Source organism: Aphis gossypii, unplaced genomic scaffold, assembly GCF_020184175.1.
Source record: "Aphis gossypii isolate Hap1 unplaced genomic scaffold, ASM2018417v2 Contig00503, whole genome shotgun sequence".
NCBI lineage: Eukaryota > Metazoa > Arthropoda > Insecta > Hemiptera > Aphididae > Aphis > Aphis gossypii.
Window position 1 is genome coordinate 25,753 of NW_026083135.1, and position 18,808 is coordinate 44,560.

Genomic DNA, 18,808 nt, shown 5'->3' on the forward strand with positions numbered 1-18,808 from the left:
TTTTAGGCTATGGCTAAACGAAACAATAATATGAATGACTCATTAACTAAATGGTTATCATCGGTAAACCCTTCATGCCTACCAAATACTAATACCAGTATTACAACCACGATCGATGTCACAACTACAACCAAAATCTCTAATGTCACTACTACAACGAAAATCTCTAATTTCACTACTACTAGTACTGCTAGTGATATTACAACGATAATTTCAAGTAAACCTACCGTAAAAAATAATTCTGAAACATTTCAGCATATGCACCGACACGGAAAACATTATATTAAATGCATTGCTTGTAATAAATATCCTGATATCGTAAAAAAACATACAATAAAGTCACAAATACCAAAAATAACTCAAGATCTCGGCGCTTTATTTAGACAAGAAGTAATTGATAACCATTTAACAAAACCGTATCATACAATCAGTATAAAAATGCTACGTCTTTCTACGTCGCCTAATTCTATAGTTCAACAATCTACCCAAATGGGTCGTGCTATTTTAAAGGCTAATGAAAAACTCGGGGATAAAATTGGTTCACTAATGATACATACGTATGGGGATGCTAAAAAATTAACTCTGAGTGCATATACATATCCTATGAGAGTAATAACTGGTCAAATGGCTTCTAACTTTACTTTTAATGAATTAAATGAAAATAATACGTATGATTTTCAATATTTGACTCCAGCGTCACATAAAGAATTCCTTCAGTGTATTGTGAAAAGTTATAAAAAAACATTTTCGGATAAATTAATTTCAGAAACAATATCTATGTCATTGCGTTGCGATGGATCGGTGGATCGTTCACAGATAGATAAAATTTATATAATACTTAAAACAGTATCCTCAAAAGGAATTGAAGAGCAGTATTTTTTGGGCGCAGGGCAAGTTGAACAAAGAGGTGCTGAGGGAATTTTGGACGCTATTGAAACAGCTTGTATAAATAACGTAGGTCATGATGTTACCGAATATATTTTTAAAAATATATCATCGATTGTTACTGATGGTGCTGCAGTTAATATTGGTAGTAAAGGAGGTTTATGGACATTGGTTGAAAACAAATGGAGAAATAATTCAAATAAAAGTAATGTACCATTAATTAAGATTTGGTGTGCTGTTCATCGGTCAAATCTTGCATGGAAAGATGTAAGTTCTACCGTAGCAGAAGTATCTCATATCGTAAGCAAGTTGTCAGGAATTTCTGCTTTTTTCCACAACTCAGCACTTCGAACTAGAGAACTACAACAACTGTCTAAGGAAAATAATTTGCAGCTAATAAGGATACCAAAATTTTTTCAAGTGCGATGGACAGAGTTTTCTTTTAATTTAGTTAACTCAATATTAATTTCATGGAAAGCTCTAGTTATATATATGCAAAATTCCAAAGAGAAAGAGTCCAATGGATTTTTATTATTATTAACTAATAAAGACACTATTTTTTTATTAGCATTTTTGGCAGATGTATTGGCCATTTTTAGTCGTTATCAACAAACTATTCAAAGTGATAAAATAACAGTCTTGGATCTTGTTAAACATACTGAGTCAGTTATAAACAAAATTAAATCATTGAGTTCGATTAATTTAGTTGGAGGTTGGGTAGATGTACTCGAAGATGAACTTAAAGGTACTGATGGGAAAGCTCTAAAAGATATAAAATTAATTGATTTTCAAGAAAAACGAAAACACAGGCATAATTTGTATGTAACTGAAAATAGATCTGTAAGTGCTATATGCCATGAAATAGTAGAAACTTTGGCTAATTTTTTGCAAGACCGCATAGACATTGATGAATATTTTGTTAGAACTATTAAACCTGTTGCTAACCTTGATTGCAATGCTAACATCAAGAATGTATTTGACGTTTTGGGCAAGGATTTAGATTTAGCTGATCTAAATATGGAGTATGCCGATTTAATGGAACATGATAGATTAGAAGAGATACAGCAAATGCCATTGCCTAAATTAGTACAATATTTATCTGGGTCCGACGAATTTAAAAATATTACCATTTTACTTGCTCGCGTGATTGCTGCAAAACCTCACAGCGCTGACGTTGAACGATTAATTAGTAAAAGTAACATTCTTAAGTCAATTAATCGTCAAAGTTTACATGTAGAAACAGAAAATGAATATCTTTTTATTCATTTTAACATGCCTGTTCTTCAAAATTGGGACCCAAGACCAGCAATCCAAATATGGTTGAACCAACATGAACGCCGCATAAAAGATACACCTAAAGCCAAAGAACAGGAATGGTTTAACGGGATATTTTTGGAAGCGAAAAAAAGAAAATTTGATGACCAAACTGAAGATCAAACTGAACAAAAAATTAAAAAAAGAATGTTCTAACATTGTGCTAAGTAGCTAAGTATTATGTATATAAATATTATTTTAAAAAGTAAAAAGAATATTAATTAAAATAAAATGTCTTAAACGTGAATGTTGATGTTATTTTTTTATAATAGGTTAAATTTTAAATTATTCCACATTGAAACTAAACATGTTATCATTTTTAGCTATAGTTTGATATTATATTTCGAGATTATTACTGTTCTATTTATATAGGCTTATTTTTAAAAATGCGTAGTTGATAAAAATCCTTAGAATAAGCCCTGCTAATTCAAAAACGGTACGACAGTTATTCGGTAGATCACGCAGTTCGATTGGAAGAAATAAATCAAATCAGGAAATCTGTCTAAAATTTAATTCGATTAATAAGATTACCTAATAATTTTGATAAGTCAAATGTTGTGTACACAGCAGTAATTATGCCGAGGGCCCGCGATAGATCGCTAAAATATTTTCAAGGCCTATCAATATAATATTATATTGGAATTCTATACGTCACTATAATATAGTAGCGTTTAATCGATGGCCGTTACGACACATTTCAGAAAAATTATTTTTAACGGTGTATAGCTACATAATATGCGAGATAAGAAATTAGAAAACGTAATATATTTTAAATTTCGTGTTGATTGATTCGCCCACGTGTCATTTATCTCACGTACATAATATATGATTTATGATCTGATTATATAAATGGCAGGGCCTCGGAATCGAACGAGACATGGTTGTGTTGCAGAGATTTATTAGCTCTTTTATAGGTATATAGTATTGTTGCTTGCCGCCTGAATGCTTGATCTATTTGAGACTTAACCTTTAAGATAGATCACAATTGATTGCAATTACGGTTTTAACGTCAAAGTGAGTGGTGTATGACCCGATTGTAAAATGCTCTTTCAACCGTCTCTTAAATCAACTAAATTGTCTTACGAGCTCCACGGTAGGATCCTCTATTTCATAATTTACAATGCTCGAGGGCCGTCGGTATAGATATCTATAGATATTCAATTATAGCAATAAATTTACAAATAGATGTATCTTTGAATTAATAAGTTACTAAACCAATCACTGTTGTTTTAATGACCTTATAGTGTTTCGATGGCTTTATTCGTGTAAATATTGGTCAAACGTGTTTTCCTAATTGGGAAGCACAATAATCGTATTGAAATAAAATCGTATTTTTTCAATAGGAACACAAAGACATAATATTTATAAAAACTCGTTATACTCGATATTTAGTGATTACTGCATATTACCCATCAGGGTCCACGACAATTCCGTCCTATCGTTACGTCACTGGTTCTGTGATTTGTTATAGTTTTTCAGTACGTCAAAATCGTCCAGTATAGGGATACCCATGTAAGAACGCGTATTGAATGTTTTCCATAGTTCACTATATAACTTATATCGTGTACGACATGCCAGATGAGTAGACGACACTGTAGCCAGGTAACTAATTTTTCCGAACACTATTTAATTGTTATAATAATCGTATTTGAAAAATCGAGACGATATTTATTGAATCGCGGTCGATTCCGTTTGTCGTCTGTGTTCCCGTAGCCACACGCACCCTGTACGTACGGATAGCGATATTCATCTTATTACAGTATGTCCCAAAAGTCCCGTATCACCCTTAATATCTCCATGTAAAATCATTATATTTAAACGCGGTTTTTTTTACAGTACTAAGTATGAAAATTCTGATTGAATGGCATAAAATTCATTTTTTTTTTTTTTTTAATTCAAAAATTTTCAAAAAATTTTTTTACGCATTTAAGAATTTAAAATTTTTAAGATAGCCATTTTGTTGAACATATTTTTTAAAACAGTTCAAAAAAAAAAAATACTAAAATTAAATAAAAATTGACCAAGTTAGAGCAAGTTATGTTTTTGAATAATTGGTAAAAAAATCAATTATTGTTTCACATTTCAATAATGAAATATCTAATTTCAACACACGACAATACTTTTGCGTTCCTAATTAAAGTTTTGATTTGAATAGAAATAAAAATAGCCGTGTTATATCGTTTGCTGAACAGTGAAACTGGTTACCTATTTTTAAGTATTTTAATTATCATGAAGTGAACCTAAAGTTACGGTATTGGACATAATCATACAGTTATAATTAATGCGATTTATAATAAAGATAGAGCTAGTTGAGTAGAGTATGTTTATAAATAATTGTAATAATAGTTATGTAGGTATGCTGTTTTTAATGGTAATCTGTAAACATCTAATTATTAGTGAAGTTTTTAGGAAAGATTAAAATTAAAATTCAGATAATATTTTTAAACTTGATTGCTAATATAAAAAAAGATTTTATTACATAAAAACGAAAATAATTCATTACATTTTTATTTTTATAAATGTTCGAAATGACCTCCATTATTTGCAACACAGAGTTGAAGTTTTTCGACCCAAGCGTTCTTAACATTTCCTAATGTCTCGGGTAAGATATTTTGAATATTTTGTTCAATTTTATGACGAAGATCAGGCAATGAACACGACGGATACACAACCCGAGTAACATTTTTGGTTCAGGGAGAGTTCAGCTTATAGAACCATTTAAAGTGCTGAGTACCGTGTATATTTCCTTCACTGCATGGTGTTTATAGTCTATTTGAATACCGAAAATTAACATGGAGAACACGGTGTGTTATGAGTGCAAAGATAGTTCAAACACCGAACTAAAGAAAAACATTTAACTGTGCATGGATCAGTTCAGACATCGTGTAAACTCAAAAATTTGAACGGTGCATTCTCCGTGCAATGGTTTATTCAGCTACAGTGCAAATTAAAATAAATTAACAGTGCATTGTCTGTTCAATGGTAAGATCAAGCACAGTGCCATAGTAATTATATTGAACAGTGCACAGGTCGGTTCTGGTACAGTGCTAAAGGACAGTAGCGTATTTATTGGGGAGGGGTCCTCCCCTAAGATGTATACTTATTATTGATTACCTATTTAATTTTTACTTTTATATTTGAATGATTTTAAAGTGAGGTATTTAATATCCCCCTCCCTCAAAAAAATAAAATGGTTCACAGCTATACCATAGAAATGTAACACAGTCACAGTTGTACATATCTTATAATCGGTCCATGCACCGAATCACAAAATCGTGCAGACCATTTCTGAGGTATATTATGAGATGACATTATAATAATAATAGCATCTTTAAAACTAGATTTATATCCACAATTATTATTAATGATAATTTATTAAGTTATTAAAATACATTTTAACTATTAATTATTTTAATAATTATATATAATCTCTATTTCCTTTCAGATATCCTTATACAGGTAAAACCAATTACCCTCAGTCTTCTATCTAAAATTTTCTTCAAAGTCCCGCCCTTCCACACTCGTACATCTGCCATTGTATTTTCTTAAATAACTCCCCAATTATCTAACTCCTGTGCACTGCAAATCATGATTAATATTTTGCTATCCATTTTATGTGATATTACTATATTTAATAGCCAGTAATAGGTTGCATACATGTGAACAATAAGATACTATTTACTGATATGAAGTATACTTGGCAAGTACAAAATTAGAAACTAATTAATAAAATACTTAAAAAACTAGTTGTTATAAACATTTTTGTAGAAATATATAAAAAAAAATTATGTATCATAATAAAAAAATGATGCTTTGGAATACTAAGCAATTTCTAATGAAAGTAAAAACAAACTTGTATAGGTATAATATAATATAAACATTAAAAGCAAATAAAATACTGCATGTAGGCCAAATCAATATTTATTCTTTTGGTTTTGAATGCCTTAAATAGTTATCAATAACTTTTTTAAACGTGTTTTCGTCCTCAATAGTAGATCTTAACCCAGATAAAGCATCTAAAATTTAAAAAAAAAGCTATTTAGTTCACTTTATAAATATTAGATATTCATTTTATAGTTAAAAATATTTAATATCTGCAGTATAATAATCAATGTATTGTTGATTGATATTTCTTAATAGGGGTATATTACCTATAACTATAAGTACTATAAAAAATTAAAAAAATTAAATTTATAAATATATACATAAGTAGGTACCATAAATAATCTGATACAAGCCCAAGTTTGAGAACTTCTTCTTTGTTTTTCCATGATAACTATAGTGGTACAAGATATTTTTCTCAAAACATAAATCAATAGCAGTTCTAATGGCTGCACTAAGTGGTAATCTACCAACTTTTAAATAAATATATGATTTCTGAAATAATAAAAATTTATTATAACCAGGTATAATAAAATTGTATGATGCCTAAATATACATTCATTGATAATTTAAATATATACAAAGATTTTATCAATAACACAATTTATACTCACTAAATCTTCTTTATTTTTTCCAACATCATTTATATCATTACTATTGATAAGATTTTCAACAGTTAAAAGATCATCTTCACTTTTTACTGGAATTAAATCAAAAAATGGTGAAGGTATTGTTGGGATTGGTATAGCTAAAGCTCTTAAGCGACTGTCAGCGGTCATAATAGTATTCAGCTTTTTATCAATCTGCTGAAGAGCCGCACATATACGTGTATTAGATCCATTTTAAGTAAATACTTGATTCATCAATTGCTGATCCCTTTTTTTGCACTGATCTGATTGTTTTATTATTAATTGTTTTATAGCATCAACATTTTTGCAACAGCAATCTATAATTATAATTGATTTTATCAAGTTAATTAAAAAAATAATATATATTATGTACCCATGTGTATGAGACAAATGTTAACTATTATAATTTAGAGTTACTGAGGTAGTTAGGTATGGAAATATAGACTAGTATACACTCAACAGACACCATAATTACAAAATTAAATTAATTAATTTATATACCTCTAGAAATGGAATCCACTCCAATCATAACATTCTGCTCTTGGTCATCTGATGGTTCTATAATGTAGTCACTAGATTTAGCTGACGATAAAAATTCTAATAGATCTTGCTCGTTGTTTTCAGTGTTATTACCATTAAACAAAACATCTAAATCATTAAATATTATTATTTGTACTTTCATGATAATGATAGTAAATATTTATAAAATATTACCAGCGGAGACACCATGTGAGTAAGAATCTATTGGCTTTATGTACTCAATATTTGAAGTTACAACTTTCTGTGATGACTGCAGAGTAGATTCAATATCAGTTAATGACTGAGAAGGCGAAACAGCATGAAATAATTGAGGAGATGATGGCATATCATGTGACAACTTAGGAGATAGTATATCAGGTAAAGATTTAGGAGATTCCACATCAAATAAAGATTGATCGGTTGACCCATCATGTAGAGGAGAACCCATCATAGGTGGCAATGTATGATTAGTACTTGTCATTGTATTTGGACTAATTGTAGTTGTGCAAATCTGTGATTCATGAGAATTATTTTGTTGTTTTAAAGATGTAGCTTGAGGTTGAGATGTAGAAGTAATCGCAATCGATGTAGGTGGAGTTGGAAACAATGGTAAATCATATTTATTTAGTAAGTTAGAACTTGTAGTTGTTGAGAAAATTGTTTTTGTGTTTTTAATTTTTTTTTGTGGGACTTCTTGAGTAAATACTTTAGTGGGAATTCTTTTTCTTGTGTTTAAATCATTAGTCTCTATTTCACTGTCTTCATTTCCAGACCATGCTTTTGCTACACGTCGAGCTTGCATTTCATTATCTAATATAATAATAAAAAATATATTAAGTATATATTTAATTAAAATTAATAACATTAAAAAAATTGAATATTCTCACCGTCCCTAAATAGTTTAGAAATACTTTAAGAGTTAAACAATGTATAAATTATGCTATGTAAAAATATACTTACTAAATGGTCCAGCTACTTTTTCTATATTATAGTATCTACCATCATGTGCATTTGGTGTCATACATTGCAATATCATTTTAGTTACTCGTGATGGTCCAAAATATTTATCTTCTTTATCACTCTTAGTAAATGGAAACCAACATGTGCTTTTATTATTGGTTAATGTAGTCCAATTACATGGAACATGTTGTATTTCATCAGTATCCAAGAAGATGACAACTAACCACGACCTAAAATAAATTTAATTATTAATAATAGTAATTACCTATATAATATTATAGATTCAAGTACCTATATAATATGTATATATTTTCATTTATATTTCATGGACAAAAGGAATAGTTAATGAAGAATAGTTATCTATTGGTAAACGAACAAGTTTCATTTTTACTTGTCCAATATCCCATGCTTGGAGATGTCCTAATTGATTTACTATTTGTATACCAAACATTGATGAAGAACAAGGATTATGGAAAAAGTCATTAAACTTTTCATAACACCTTCCAATAACTATTGTTGATTGATCTGATTTTTTTGTAGCTATGTTTTCAATTTCTACTATATTTCCATTAAACATTTTCACACAATTGTTGGCGTCATCTATTTTTAATACTAAACCATCCAATGTTCTCCATCCAGAATATTGAGGTGTACATGAATCATCCACCATTGGTCTGTTTTTTTCTTTACAATGAGTATTTATTGGACCACAGAAAGATTTTAAATCTTCAGGATTAGACTTTTCATAATCATAATTTAACCGTCTTTCTGAATAACGTTGAATTAATTGTTGTAAGGGTTTCATTCCAGTTTTAATTTTTTTTTTGAGAGGTTGCATAAAATTCTCATATGGAAATGCTGAAGTGTAATTTAATGAACCAAATTTTTTTGCATCATCTGCTAAATGGAGAGTAGAATGTATGTTGTGGGACATGAACATTTCACCATATATGCATTTAAATGAAGTAACAAAATATATTAAAAGTTGTTTGGCATAATCATTGAGTTCATTAGTTATATTTTTTTTTAATAAAATGCGTATAGCAATAGATAATGCTAAAAAATTATTGTATGTATCTTTACTAAGTATATCTTTGAATACAATAATACCAGTATAAAGTAAGCACTGACGTAATTCAGTTGCTTTCCAGCGATTGGCATCTCGTAATGGATGTCTTCGACTATTTTGTTTTCTTTGAAATTCATTTGGGATGTATTTAGATAAATGTATTAATTTTTCATCAATCACATCAATTAAATTAGATGGTAGTGTTTCATTATGTTTAGGTGAACCTATCCAAAACAACAATAATTTTTTCATCACCCCGATGCATATGCAATGCATGTAATCAAATGGTATATCTAAAACAAGATTAAAATTAGGAATTTCCGTCATTATTGTAGGCCTAATATGGTACTCATTGTCAGTATAAGAAATAAATTCTTCATGAGTTCTTAAATTTGAATCAAAATCTGGAAAATATACTCTGTAATGAGCCCATTTACCAACAGAATAACAACGTGGACATGAATGTTTCCCCGTATGTCCTCTTATGTTCAAAACAAATGCTTTTGCAGGAGCATCACAAATAACAGCTTGAAGTGAAACTTTTATCTCTTTTCCCTTGATTATCACACCTTCAGCAAACATTTTTATATCATTCACAAAATCTTCTAAAAACTCATTTGAATCTGCAGGCTTACTTTTTCCATAATAGGCCCCAATAATAAACACTTTTTGTTTTTTAAAAGTAATATTAGTGAAATGCCCTAAGATAGGCCATAATTCACTTGATGGATTTTTACAAACAGGCAAACCATCAATGCCAACTAATAAGTTCAAAACGCTTGGAATATTTTGATTAATTTCAACTAATTCTTCAATTTCTTCTTTAATCCCAAAATGGTGATATATTCCACCTCCTATATTTTTAACTATAGTAGTTGTAGGAGTTTTTAATAAAGTCCTTGCATCTTTAGGTAGCTCTGAAAATGCAGGTAATTTTAATAAACTTTTAAGTAGATCATTTAATGCACAGTGTGTAATGTCATGGCGAATAGCCCAATTTGCTATAATATGTCTTAGATTTGGTGCTTGTTTAGAATCTGATGATGAGCTATCCAAGCTCAACTCAAATTCATTTAATTGTTCAACTATAGGTTCTTGGTGATCTAGTTCGTCAGTAGAATTAGTATTTTGAGAGGTGTTAACTATGGGTGTAACATCAATTTGTGATTGAGGAGGTACAGGAGTTTTAATACCTGATAATAAACCAACTTCCATTGAATCATCATCAGAACTTGATGTGGAAAATAATAAAGATGTTTGGACTTCAGCTCTTTTACGGCGACGATAGCGAGAACTTTTATTAACTTTTAATTGCTTGAACATGATTAAATATCATGAAAATATAAACCTATTAATTATTCAAAATTGAAAAAACTTACATGTTTGTTTATATACTAGTAGATTGAAATCGTGAATTAATCTAGAAAAAAAATGTAGGTATTTAAATTAAATCATAAAAATTAGAAAAAGTAAAATAAATCTATAAATTGTTGTAAATTAGGTATTATATATTATATTTCTAAAAATAAGGTGAATATAAATCCACATTTACCAACATGTTACATAGTTACATATTTTCGGGAATGTAATAAAGTTAATAAATGTTATAATTAAGCTAAAATGTAATATATAAAATGTAGAAAATGTTTAGGAAATTTTGCAATTGGAAAACAGTTTTGATAAATAGATAACTATTACAGTTAATAAATAGTGTAATCACTTCATCAACAAATTATGTCATTATGCACTACAGTCAGTGTTGAGTTCAGATAGCAAAAATAATATCTAGATAAATATTACATTGTAATATATTTTTGTATCTTAATAATAGTTAAGTTTTTTTTAATAATGTTTGACATGCTATTGAATTCTTGACTAAGTAACGTGATTATTTTGTATCAAATATTATATATTAAAGAATAAGAATTAATAAGTAACATTGTTAAAATAAGTACAAAAATATATGTTATTAATACAACTTTGGTTCTTTATTAAAATATACCTAACATAAAAAATTAAATAAGAATTCAATTATTGAGGGTAATCATGCCAGAAAATGTTAATAATTTTGTACTCATAAACTAGATAGTATTGTGGTAATGTATTTGATTTAAAGTGGTTAAATGAGTAAACAAATATTGAAAAAAATACAGACATTATATACTGAGATTTATCTAGATATTAATGTAGATTTCTATAATTTAAATTTTAAATGCCAATTAAGTAATAATAATTTATTTATTTATCTATATAAGATGAAGATACTTAATTTTTACCTAAATGAATGTATATTTTAACTAGGTATATATAGGCCATTACCCTTATTTTATCATACCTAGGTATCTTAAATAAAGGATTTAATAATATAAGTATTTATTTATAAATTAAATTCATTGCCATTATTAATTAATTTATAACTTTATACTTAAGTAATACTGTTAACGCATAAAGTGTTCACCAAAAGGTAAAAACAACTTGGGCGCAACTTGATAAATAATAATAATAATAATAATAATAGTAGTGGACTGTATAATTATAAGAATAAAAGTATAGTTAAATAATAACAGTATAATTAAACAATAACAATATAATAATAATAGTAATAGTAGTGGACTGTATAATTATAAGAATAAAAGTATAGTTAAATAATAACAGTATAATTAAACAATAACAATATAATAATAATAGTAATAATTATAAAGATCACAGCCAGTTATAACTTTACAGTCTGTATAAAAATAATAATAATATAAGACCCGTCGGTCATACACAAATAGTTGGCCGACCAATACTCACATAACAGTTGAGACACACACCTGGTTTTACACCCACGCTACCGCACCAGGGCCTGTATTTAAGTCAAAAACAATTACAATACAATAAACAAAATTGACCCTGCGTACGTGCGAATGTGTGCCGACAACTGTTGACGAAGACTTCACAACAAAGCACACTGAATGCAGCCGGGACAGGATCTTTAGCGTACACTACTGTCCCCACGAGCAACGAGGTACACCAAAACACGTTGAATCACTAAACAAATCGCTGGTAATTTTGACCACCCTAAACTGGGGAAAACAAATTAATGGTGGCAATAAAATTGCAAAGAACGATAATTACCAGACGATGAATCACAAAATTCACAACAACGTGGTTTGGGACGACTGCAAACAGAACATAAAAACTAGTGTAGTGTTGTAGAACACGCAAAAACACGAGCTGTGTAGACAGCGTAAGAAAGTGAAGTGAATCATATAACGGACGAGAACAAACGAAAGAACGAAATGACTGGTCTTTCAGTGTCACCACACTAAACAATAAACAATGGAAAAACTAGAAACTTTGTGACACTGAAAGCATGACTAAATGAAAAACTTAAAGTTTTGAACATAACCGAATACTAAGAAAACACTGATAATGATTCCACAGCTGGCCGGCCGCACACTAACGCCTGATAAGCGTCAGCCGACGAAGGCTGCAACTGTGGAACGCACCGTTACGTTTACATGAAAATGATAACATAAGAAAACATAAACTACCCGCATATGGCGGGAATTCAAAAAGAAAAACATTGACTGCATGCGTAGACAAATACAATTATAAAAGTGATTTAAACATTTAAACATCAACATTGATCACAAAGTTACTCTTCAGTCTTAGTTTGGTACAGTAATCATAATTTGCTTCATTCTATGATCTAAACCTTACATTTTTTTCTTATAACAGTTAACATACCTACCTATATCATGTATAAAGAAAGCAAAACAAAATAAAAAACAAACGTATAAACAAATGTATACTTGAAAAATCATCTATACATATTACTTTTTATCATTGTCTTGTTTGTTTCATTTTATTGTCTCAGTGTTTATTAAATATCTACTTAATAATTAATATTATAATTTAAATTAATAAAAAACTTATATAGTAACTATTAAAGAACCTATTCGATGCTATATTAGTACACATTAACACATTTAAAGTTTAAAGCATATTATAATTGGTGTTATTATTTTGTCTAAATTTATTAGGTGTTAATTAATAATAAATATAGGACTTAAATCTAAGCCATAGAGTACAAAAAATGAAAAATTGAATAAAATAATAGGTAGAGTACTTACCAAATTGTATAGGTCTATATAACGATGTTGTACATACAGCTACAGAATACACTAGTCACTAATACAGATGAAAATTTAAAACACACTTCACAAATTCATGACGATTGTTAAGCTTATAATAACCGTTTATGTTATAGATACCGCTGCCCGCTAGTACCGTTATTGAATTCAATAATGAATATATATATATATCGCTAAAATAATACTGATAATAATATAAATAAAATTATTATTATAAATAATAAACGACATCGTCGAAAGCGGAATACCCGGCTATGCTATTACTCCGAGAAAACCTATATCATCTAAAAATAAATTTGAATTAATATTGTAATGTCACCATACGTGCGACCGTGTGTCTATGCACTGTTATTAATTTATTATCGGTATACCTAGGATGGTAATGATAGTGAGCCTATGGCTATTGTCATTTTTGATATTATGTACATAAATATATGTATTTTTGTAATTTGCATGTATAATATATAGGCTATATATATTTATATATTAATATGTAAAATACTAGATTATATATTTATAAGTACACTATTAAACTATTAATGTTAATATTATTTTTATATAATTAATTAAAAATTATATACTTTTGTTACCTAGCTACGTGCTATGATGAATGATTGATAATATACAACTAAATAATATAGAAGTATCAGTGTATCAGTATATATTGAATTCGACTATATGTTGGTTATTATTTATTATTTAACACATAATATATAGGATATAAACTATAGTCTATAGTCCTATAGATGTATACAATAGTTAATAATCAATATATTCCTATAGATAGATAGTTAGTTATTAATTAATATTTATAGCCTTATAGGATATAAAAGTATAAAACACAATATTTTGGGGAAATGGGTACTTAATTTTTTATTATGCCTCAAATATAAAAATTGTTCAGCAACAAGTTGCTAAGTGTGATGAAAATAAATTTGCATCTCATATACAATCGTTATTACTAATTACTAATTAGTAAATAGGATTAATGGCTAGATATACCACAAAACGTATACATATATAATATATAATAGCTCATCGATCTTATATAGATAGGATATTAATTGTAAATGTAAACACTATAACACCGTGCGTGCATTGCACCTATTAACTGTATAAGTACGGTTTACGAGCATCAAAATAATAATATTGTCACATTTTTAACGTATGAACGCAGAGAGAACGGTAATAACTATTACCTGGGCATTGTTGGTGACCAAAGACAATTTTTCACCGTGGTTCTGAATGAGAACCGTGTTTATTAGGTTTTAATATTACGGTGAGATTTTGCACGTTGGCTGTCATTATGCACTCTTACGATATTTTTTCCGCACACTGGAACCGTGTGTGAATTGTGCTCAAAGCACAGTGCATAAGCACCGACGTTGCACATCATAAATGTTACTCGGGAAGATTTTTCAAATAACCCCATAAAAAAAAATCCATCGGTGTTAAATCGGGAGACCTAGGTGGCCAAAGCACTGGACCCCTTGTTCCCATATATCTACGTGATAATTACGTGATTTGATACTTAAAAATAGGTAACCAGTTTCACTGTTCAGCAAACGATATAACACGGCTATTTTTATTTCTATTCAAATCAAAACTTTAATTAGGAACGCAAAAGTATTGTCGTGTGTTGAAATTAGATATTTCATTATTGAAATGTGAAACAATAATTGATTTTTTTACCAATTATTCAAAAACATAACTTGCTCTAACTTGGTCAATTTTTATTTAATTTTAGTATTTTTTTATTTGAACTGTTTTAAAAAATATGTTCAACAAAATGGCTATCTTAAAAATTTTAAATTCTTAAATGCGTAAAAAAATTTTTTGAACATTTTTGAATTAAAAAAAAAAAAAAAAATGAATTTTATGCCATTCAATCAGAATTTTCATACTTAGTACTGTAAAAAAAACCGCGTTTAAATATAGTGATTTTACATGGAGATATTAAGGGTGATACGGGACTTTTGGGACATACTGTATAACAACGGTGCGTCGCCGCGAGGTCTCATGTGTTAATGTATTCTGTACATGTAACACGGTAGGTACCTATATCGTCGGCCGATCGAAATGAAAACCAACTACGTTCGACGTACAGATATTTTCTGGCCGCCATCATGTTATATCTTTTATATACGTCGTCTGTGCAACGTGGTTATACGCATCGCACCCGCTGTAAAAATATTACACGTTTTACGATGCAGCAGATGCGAATATTATATCGTGTGCGGCACGCTGCAGCGGTCCCCCTCATAATAATAATAATAATAATATTCGCAGCGACGATAGAAGTCGTGTACAATGTACATATATATATATATATATTATAATAATAATATCGCAACGGTGTGAAACGACGACGTTTAGTATACAGCGGGGTGGGGCTGCGGTAACAAAGTGACTGCTACCGCTTACGGCATTATCGGCCGCGGAATTTTTTTTTATAGGTCGGCGCCCTCCATATTAGTAGTATACAATTGTATGTTCTGCGCACTTTTGACTGCGGAGATTGCAAATTTTTAAGGGGGATTTTTCCCCTCAAACTTTTTTTTTCTCCGCTCTACCAGACTGCGGTGATTTTAAAATTTTTAGGTGGATTTTCCCCCTCAAACTTTTTTTTCTCCGCTGTACCAATAAAAAAACACTGATTTTCCAAAACCATAATGTATGTTCTGCGCACTTTTGACTGCGGAGATTGTAAAATTTTAAGGGGGATTTTTCCCCTCAAACTTTTTTTTTCTCCGCTGTACTAGTAAAAAACACTGATTTAAAAAAATTCAAAACCAATTATTTTTTCCCCTGTTACACATAAAGTTTAAACAGTGTATACACTATTTATTTCCCGTGTAACACAGACGGAGTATTCCGCTACAACCAATAAATTTTTTTCTATGTTACACATAAAGTTTAAGCAGTGTATATACACACTTCATAATTATATTTTTTAGTCATGTTTTTTTTAAAAATTAAAAAATAATACGTTTTGGTTCAAAACAAAAAAAATATATTTATATGTATTGTCTCATTATTCTAAATTAATTTTAAATTGATTAAACTAGTTTTCTTACTTCCCTAGTAAAAGGTACATATTCTACAATGCGATCATGAATTAATAAACAATAAGCAGTTACACCTGAAAGAGATTCTGATGCTTCAATTTCTAATTGAACATCTACTGATGAAGCTCTAGCTGAATCATTCTGTTTTGACGTATCGATAACAATAATTGGAGCTTGCGTTAGAAATGTAGATGAGCTTAATATCGGGTTCCGAATACTTTTTTCATAGTACGATTCTTGAAACGATGTATACATATCATATAATAAGGTAAAATTATTTTTAGCAAAATCCAAATTTAAATTATCATAAGGATATGCTATTGAGTTTAAAAATACTTTTACATTAGTTATATTACAATGATCGAATACAACACAATCTTTTTCTAACGAATTTTTACGTCCCTTTTGTAATCCGATTATAATGAATCGAGGTTTTTCTAATTTTGAAGCAGTTTTTAGGTTCCATACAACTTTTTTTGTGGTTCCGAGTTCAGGATATTCAAAAGTTTCAAAAGATCTGAACGGGATAAACAAACACTTTTTTCTTTTTCAATAAGTTTTAATAATTTTAACCTTTCTTCATCATCAACAGTAATATGTGGAACCTTCCAAACTATTTTTTTCAAAACAACTTTTCCAGAATTTGTACTTCCACTAGTAATTACTTTTAGAGCGTTTAAATCGCTATGACTTCGAGTTAATATAAGTTCTAATCTAGAATTAACTAATATCTTTTTAAAGTCTTCAAATAGACCTAACCAATATTTTAACGGAATGCATGCACTAAATTCTCCATTACTATTTGCTGGGTTTGAACTATTTTTAAAATCCAACCAGCATTTTCATAACAATTATAATTATCAGGTGTACCTGATAGATAACCTTTTAACGAACTGGTAATACCAAGTACACGTACTATCTACTTCTATTCCATTGATTTCAAGTCGTATTTGTTCAAAGAGATAGGAAAAACCGTTATTAGTAAGTTTTACTTTTCCAGCATCTGATACTTCACCTTCTAAATATATAAAGCTTTCATTCAGATACGGATAAACATCTGTTTGTTGGATTGATATACGTATTTCATCATTATTATTAAATGAAGTTGTATACGGTGTATATGAATGATATTCGATTTTCGTAATTTTAGAATCGGTTTTAAACGGTGAACTTATATCTAAAATATCACTTTCTGGCATTCTGCTTTAATTTATAACCTAAAGCCTTTAAAATTGTTTTATTTTTCGTTGTTATTTTTTTTACTTTATTCGATGTTACCGGTAACGCTTTAGTTATATGACTAGCAAGATTTATCTTTTGTAATGGGCTTATATTAAATTTTAATCCCCATCTTAAGATCCGTAACGTTTAATATGTAGATTGATTACTAATTTTTCACCTAAATTGTTTATCGGATTATGATCTTGATCAACTAATTGTATAGTTATTAAATCGATATTTGTTTTATTTAATTTATAATATATTAGGTTAGTTGGAGATTGAATCAGCTTCGCCCCTATGTTCTCAGTAGGAGAAAACTCATAAATTGAATGACTTGACATGTGGTTGTTGAATGAACCTTGAGCTATATTGCACATTACTTTTATTGAATTAACACTGTTTAAATTTATCACTTTCTTTGAACGATGACCATCAATGTTTTGCAAGTGTGGTTCATAATTTTTTTTTTCAAATCCCAATAAAGGCCCTATACTGTTTGCTACGTTAAAACGTATTGTTGCATTACTGAATATGGTTGTCCTAAAATCTACTTGATCAATCCCGATATCAAAAGTTATTTTCTCTGTTAGTTGTATTCCAATGTATTCGTTAACATTATGAAAGTCATCTATTTGCTTTAAAATTTGATTTTTAATATCCTTAATACCGTAACACCCTTTTTTCAGTGTGATAAAACAGGTTGGAAATTTATTATTATTTAGTAAACGATCGGGGTTTTCTAAATGTATTTCAAACTGGTTATTAGTTTCATTTATGTTTGGAAATGTATTATATGTTTGTAAATTTAACAAAGCAATTTCCGAGTCATCGTACACATCAATTGCTGGAAAATAATGTACAGATAATGTAGTTGTATTACCAGTTAAACTTAATGTAATTGATTCATACATTGTAAAAATTCAAGACATAAATGTCCACAATTAAATGAATTAAAATCTTGATAATTTGAATAGTTATATATAATCGTGTTTTCTTTGAAATAGTTTTTGTAATTCAATTGGTGGAGGTAAATCACCGAAGCTATCAAAATACAACCTTATCTTTAATTTTGTAAAACGCTACCCAATGACTTCCATCACCTGAAGATACGTCTAAGTT

The 18,808-nt window shown here is 29.1% G+C and overlaps 1 long non-coding RNA gene across 1 annotated transcript; it reads right to left on the bottom strand.

Annotated features, from left to right (window-relative positions):
• Positions 1-11,898: 11,898 nt before the first annotated feature.
• Positions 11,899-12,551, bottom strand: LOC126554434 (uncharacterized). Its single transcript, XR_007606672.1, has 2 exons — positions 12,379-12,551; positions 11,899-12,326 (listed from the first exon to the last, which is right to left on the bottom strand). It is a non-coding gene; the product is annotated as an uncharacterized LOC126554434 (long non-coding RNA).
• Positions 12,552-18,808: the final 6,257 nt, after the last annotated feature.